The sequence below is a fragment of the Myotis davidii genome, unplaced genomic scaffold (assembly GCF_000327345.1).
Source record: "Myotis davidii unplaced genomic scaffold, ASM32734v1 scaffold789, whole genome shotgun sequence".
Taxonomy (NCBI): domain Eukaryota; kingdom Metazoa; phylum Chordata; class Mammalia; order Chiroptera; family Vespertilionidae; genus Myotis; species Myotis davidii.
Window position 1 is genome coordinate 116289 of NW_006300234.1, and position 7277 is coordinate 123565.

Consider the following 7277-nt stretch of genomic DNA (forward strand, 5'->3'; position numbering starts at 1 on the left):
AAAAAACAACCTTGCCCTCAGCCACCAGCCCGCTCTGCATGCACTCCGCACCTCAGTATTTGACTTCAGCACTGCGCCTCCTCTGGGTCTCGGTACACATTTCTCTTTCGTCCTAGTTGTAGGACTTCCACTCAGCCAGCGTTCCTATGGTTCTGGGAGATGTCCGTTCTGTCTTTTAGTTTCACTTTTGAAGTGGTTGTTCGAGGCAGCAAACTCCGGCGTTAACCTATGCCGCCATCTTGGTTCTCCTCCTCCATTTTTAATTTTTGAGGAAACTTTATACTGTTCTCCACAGTGGCTGCACCAGTCTGCATTCCCACCAGCAGTGCAGGAGGGTTCCTTTTTCTCCACATCCTCGCCAGCACTTGTTGTTTATTGATTTGTTGATGATAGCCATTCGGACAGCGTGAGATGGTAACTCATTGTCGTTTTGATTTGCATCTCTCAGATGATTACTAACTTTGAGCACGTTTTCATATGTCTGTCTGCCTTCTGTATGTCCTCTTATGAAAAGTGTCTATTTAGGTCCTTTGCCCATTTTTTGATTGGATTGTTTATTTTCCTTTTGTTAGTTGTATAAGTTCCCTGTAAGTTTTGGAGATCAAACCCTTATTGAAGATAACATTGGCAAATATGTTCTCCCATGCAGTGGGTTTTCTTGTTGTTTTGTTTATGGTTTCTTTTGCTGTGCAGAAGCTTTTTATTTTGATGTAGTCCCATTTGTTTATTTTCTCCGTAGTTTCCATTGTCCTAGAAGTTTTATCAGTAAAGATATTGCTATGACATATGTCTGCTCTTTTGCTGCCTATGATTCTTCTAAGATTTTTATGGTTTCCTGTCTTATGTTTAAGTCCTTTATTTTGAGGTTTTTTTTGTACATGGTGTAAGTTGGTGGTCTAGTTTCATTTTTTTGCATGTATCTGTCCAATTTTCCCAACACCATTTATAAAAATGGAACTCCCATTTGACCCAGTAATCCCACTTCTAGGAATATATCCCAAGAAAACAGAAACGCCAATCAGAAAGGATATATGCACCCCTATGTTCCTAGCAGCACAATTTCCAATAGCTAAGATTTGGAAACAGCCTAAATGCCCATCAGCAGATGAGTTCATTCGAAAGCTGTAGTACAACTAACACAATGAAATACTACGCGTGCTGTAAAAAGGAAGGAATTCTTACTATTTGCAACAGCGTGGATGGAACTGGAGAGCATTATGCTAAGGGAAAAGATAAATATCACATGATCTCACTCATTTGTGGAATGAACAACATAAACTGATGGACAAAAATAGGGGGGCAGGGCGGGGTCAGGCTAGAAGAGGTCAGTGGGGGAGTGGAATTGAGGGGGCATATATAATACTTTCAACAATAAAGATTTTTTAAAAAGAAAACCTTTAGGGCTCTCACTGCTAGAAGACTCCCATGACAGGATAAGTTGGTCATGGACAGGGGAAGTTTGAGCAAGGCAACCTGTCAACTGCAAGACAAAGCCCACACACTCAGGAACCCTGTAAAATCACACAAGTCCCTTCCCTGATACTTTTCCCTGCCAGTTTACTAGTTCCAATAGAGAGAGAGGAAGCCTTGCCCATTGACTGGAGGGATGTTCTTTTCTTCCCTTTCTCTTCCTTCCTTTGTGTCTGGAGTTAAATTCTGACTGACTTTCTTTGAGCCTCTTGAAATCCTTGAGGTGGAGATAAGGGTTAAGGGTTGAGAGACCCTAGGCTATAGGTAGGAATTGAGATAGAAAAAAAGGACAGAAAAAAAAGTATGGCTGCTTTTAAACTGGCTTTTCAATTGGAATTGCTTTCTGAGGATCTAAACAAAACATTTTGCTAGATAAATAAGAGCCCAAACTCATTTGGCTTGGAAAATAAGGGATACCTGCCACTTTCTAATATTCTTAGAGAAGGCCAACAGGATTTGGTCTCAGGGCCCAAGGTGCCGTCTCTATCTGTCTGGCCCAGCTAACATACACAAGTCACCAGGAATCTTCTCTGGTCCCTGAAACCAACTTCTATGAGAGCCTCAGGGATAATTTAACAGGGAGACTCTCCCTTCCCTTTGAGGGCCAGGGCTTTTGGGAACATGAAAAGCAGGGCAACAGGTCACTAACCCAACTATTAAAGATGAGAATTGTGGGCTGAGTTTTCTAAGTACTCCTTCTATGGACAGATACAATGGGGGGGGGGACCTCCAGTAAGGCTGGAGGCAGAGAAGCAACGGGCGCCTTGCTGAGATTGTCTTCCTATAAAGTCTGCCTGTCTGAGCAGAGTGAGTCTATTGTTACAGTGCCCAGTCATCATTGTGACCATTTGTAAGTCTTCCCTCAGGGCACTGGGTAACACTCTATACCTGGGTTGCACCAGGATGGCAGGATATCCCTGTGGCGTGGAACCCACCTGTCTGAGCAGAGTGAGTCCATCCTCCCTGTGACTGGTCATCTTTGGGATCATTGGTAAGTCTGCCTCAGGGCATGGGGAATGCACTCTACACCCTGGATATTTCCAAGAAAAAAGGGAACCTACCCTACTATGGTTCTTGGATGACATGACAACAGCCCAGAATAGTCCAGAGACTAGCAAGGATACCTCTTAACTCTCAGCTGGAAATTTATCTGTCTTTCCATAGATGGGGAACCAGTCCACAGTGCCTTTGAGACACCACTTTAGGATGCATATTTGCCAACTGGGAGAAATTTTACCTAAGTCCCTCAAGCTTCTTTTGCAACATAGCCTGGCACTGTAACCAGATAACGAATGGGTCTGGGCTGCCTGTCACTACTTGAGTCAATTAAGCAGAGGCAGGGTTGTATCATATATGAGTGTTTATTCCAATAATGCCAGCAGTATGGGAGAGCAGCAGGTATTCCACAAAAATCTTCTCTGCCCCTCCCCATAAGCCAGCTGCTTATATTGGGTAGAAGAATGAAGATTACATGTGAAAGTAAGAATTACAGGCATGGGAAAGTGCCGGGGTTCTTGTTCCAGCATCTAGAAGGGTTCAGCAATCTGGAGAAGGGGTTATGCATAACTTAATAAGGAGTCCAGAGACGAAATATAATTTTGAAAGGCATTTGGGGGCCAGAGGAGTCTAGCTAAAGAAATTAAGATCTCCTCATCTCAGCACCCCATGCTTTTTATTAACACAAATTGTCCTGAGGTGAGGCAGAGATATACACATCAAAGGGTCAGGTTTTGTATACAGAAGCATTGTCAGAATGGGGGAATTTGCCTACGGCTATTCAGGTGTTTGGCCAGTAGGAGGCAACAACATGTAGATTAAGATGCCCTGAGCTGTCCAGCAGCAAGCAATCATTCAATGCATCCTTTTCAGGTTTGGGGAAATGACTTCAGCCATTCCCAATGGGTGATAACATATGTGACTCAGCCCTTGTTGAGTCCTCAAGTTCCATCAACCTTTCGATGAAACTCTTGTAATTATGACATGCTGAAATTGGCTTCCAGCAGGAAAGTAGGTAAGGTATAATTATTACAGCTTACAGGCAACGAGGGCTGGAGGTTGCAGAGCGGGGTGCCTCTGGGCACCCCCAGAACCAGATTATAGGCAATAGGGACTGGAGGTTGCAAAGGATGGGCACCTCCAGGACTAGATTGTTTCAGCCACGAGGTTGTAAACCTTTCCATAATGGTAGGTAGTTCTTGGGAAAGGAGGATGGACTGCATTCCAATATTAGCTCCCATGTACCAGGGCATAGAACTCTCAGCCAGGTTAGAATGTGTTTTCTCTAATCAGAACAGAACAGTCACGGTTAACAGAGCATGATTAATATTTCTATAATTATAGTTGGTCCCCAATATTCTATTTCTGCCCCTAACACCTCCACTATAAAGTGGGCAATGGAGAGGTTTGGCCAATTAATGGCACCAGTAAATTTAATACTGAGAGAAGTTAGCTTGAAATGCAGGGAGATAGGGCAGGGGTCCAGTGTAAAACAAAGGCCGGTGGAAGATAGGCAGGGGCAGACACGGAAGTTTGAGCAAGCCTAATCACAGGAACCAACCATGCAGAAATAATAAAATGTTTCTGGACTCAAAGTGGAAGGGATGGGAAAACAAGGGAGCGCTGCAGCAACAAGGTGTACGAAGGCATAGAAACAAAGAAAGTTCATCATAGGAACAGAGAAAGAACACATAGAAGCAGAGAAAGTTCAGGTCTGTTGCTGGGCAAGAACATTGGGGGAATCAATCCAGGTGATGACATGGATAGACATAGAGCAGGCTTGTAGCAAATATATACCCCTAGAGTACAAGGCTTCACAGGCAGCCCATTATTGGGCCCTACTCCTCGTGCAGGGAGTCTGAATCTGCTTGTAATAAATTTTCCACACTTTTGCTTAAATCTTCTGGTCCATAGAGCTCATGCTTCGATGTCCCAAGACAGGACCCTGGGGAAAAAGCTTGGCTTACCATTCCGGTTATCAGCTTCGGGGACTTGGTCTGGTATCCAACCTCTCCACATCAAATGGTAAGTCTATGGACCCTATTGTTTCTTTTGATGTTTCCTTAGTAATTTTGGAGGCCTTGCTGGGTGCCCGTCAGCCACTTAATCAGGCTGCCATCTTCAGTGATCATTTTTCTCTTTCACTTTCCAAAAGTCTCCAGCCTTTAGGCCATTGAAAGCCAGTCAAAAACCATTAGGCAGCTGCCACATAAAAAGGCTCCCGTGGAAGGATAAACTGGTAGTTGGACTGGGTTATAAAGCAATAGGCTACCTGCCAGTTGCAAGAAAAATCCAACCAATGACTAAATGAGTGCTTGGGTCCCTACCCAGGCTCCGAAGATCAAAGAGGCAAATTCCTCCCTCTGGTTCAAGAATCTCAAATATTCTTATGCGAGTAAGGACCTCAAAGAGGTGTCTGGGGTTGAACTCGGTAAGACATGCAGGGGCATCATAGAGACTCCGGAATATACCTGTAATTAAACTCTGACCCGTCCAGGGAGTGCACATAAGAGCTGGTAACTCAGCTCTCTGGGTCCTCACGGCTATTTAGATAGTTGGGGAGAGAAACTGAGGCACATAAAAGGAGGGAAATGACCAGCTGGCCTGTTCCCTTGTTAGGATTTCTATTGCTGGAGATCCTCTCCAACTCTCCTGCCTTTTTCCTCCACCTGTCCAAGGTTGGGGGAGAGGGAATGCTAAGTTCTTTGGATCCTGGCCCAGGCTGGTTGATCTGCTGTTCTTGGTATCCCCTACCACAGATGGACCCAGCCATGCATGAGCAGAGGATCCCCTCATCCCCTCAGTGCCTCCTTGGACCTGATCCCCACAGACCTAATTTCTTCCAGCTCCTTGCAGTGGTCTTGTGGGGACGAGTCGGGATTCTGGTTTTCAATAGAATGTTAGGGGAGCCAAGGAGAGAATGCCCTTGCCTGGTGTTCACATCACACTATGTGCTGGCAAGCATTTGAAGCTGGATGGGGTGGTAGATCAGGCCATTTTCCATACATCAGGGCAGTAGATCACCAGATAGAGTGGAGGAGCACTGCAGGGTTTGGGTTTACAACAGTGCTTGAGGCCCTTCAGCACTTTCTACAAGTGCTTCCCTGCGGTACCTAGGACCCTTGAAATGCAAGTGCCTGGTCAAAAACTCTAGTCTGGGCCATCTCTAAAAGTACAAGTTTCTGGGAAAAATTTAGCCACGTGCGCAGATCAGATTAACTTATTTCAGCTTTTATTACTAGATTGCCTGCTTTTATCTTTGTTGCCAAAAGTCTGTAAAGTGAATTTGGAGCTGTGATGTCTTTTGCTTTGATGAAAATGTGCTTTGAAACTAAGTATGTTTAAAATATGTTCATAGGGGTCAATCTAAGGAATGCTGGTTGTTTGCTTTTCTTGGTTATTGGAAATTGAGGCTTCTAGGAATAGTTGGAAATTGTATGATTTTGATAATAGAAGGTATGGTGCATAGAGATGCATTTTGAAAACTAGTTATTCCTAAAAGTTGTAAAAAAGGTTTGTGAAAATTATAGAAGGTTTATAAGGGAAAATGTTAAAAGGAAGTTACAGGCCAGCAGGTGGGGCCATGAGGGGCAACCAAGCCGGCGGGGGTGGAGGGTCAGTAAAGGGTGACCATGCTGGCAGGGGGCAGGTAGGGGGAACCAGGCTGGCAGAGGAGGGGGGCAGTGTCAATCAGGCCAACAGGGTAGTAGTTAGGTGCCAATCAGGCCAGCAGGGTAGCAGTTAGGGGGCGATCAGGATGGCAGGCAGGGTCAGTTAGGGGCATTCAGGCAGGCAGGCAGGTGAGCAGTTAGGAGCCAGGGGTCCTGGATTGTGAGAGGGATGTCTGACAATCGGGCCTAAACCGGCAGTCGGACATCGCCCAAGGGGTCCTGGATTGGAGAGGGTGCAGGCTGGGCTGAGGGGACCTGCCCCCCCCCCACCGTGCATGAATTTTGTGCACTGGGTCTCTAGTCCTAATATATAAAAACCCAGGGTCCATAACAACCAGAAGTCAGTCCCGCAGTCAATGCTGGGTTGCTATAGCGACCCAGCACTGACTGCTGAAGGGGCTGTGAATCAGGTCCCAATAGAGGCCCAGAGAGAGGCAGAGTCTGATTCATAGTCTCTGTGGCAGCTGTTGATCAGCTGTTGCCTCTCCCTTTCTATCGGGGCTTCATCAGCAACTTCACCTCTGTTTCTCTCCGGGCCTCCCTGGGGGCTGCTGATCAGCCCCGCCTCTCTGAAAAGGCCCTGAGATAGGCCCAGAGACACTGACTGGCATAGAAACCGACCAATCAGAACCAAATTGGTTGGCAGGGAAGGGAAGTTGGGGGTGAGATCAGACCAGCAGGTGAGGGCAGTTGGGAGTGATATCAGGCTGGCAGGGGAGAGTGGTTAGGGGTGAGATCAGGCCGGCAGGGGAGGGCCATTGGGGGCAAGATCAGTCCAGCAGGGGAGGGCAGTTGGGGGCAACCAGGCTGGCAGGGGAGGACACTGGGGGTCAGATCAGGCTGGCAGGGGAGGGCAGTTAGGGGTGACCAGGCAGGCAGAGGCAGGTGGAGGAGAGATTAGGCTGGGAGGGGAGAGCATTTGGGGGCAAGATCAAGATGGCAGGGGAGAGCAGTTGTGGGGGATCAGGCAGGCAGGCAGGTGAGCAGTCGGGAGCCAGCAGTCCCAGATTGCGAAGGGGATGTCCGATTGGAGAGGGTGCAGGCCGGGCTGAGGGAACCCCCCCCCCTCCGTGCATGAATTTTGTGCACCAGGCCAGTAGTATCTATATAAGCAATCACAGCCCAATAGCTGATACCCTG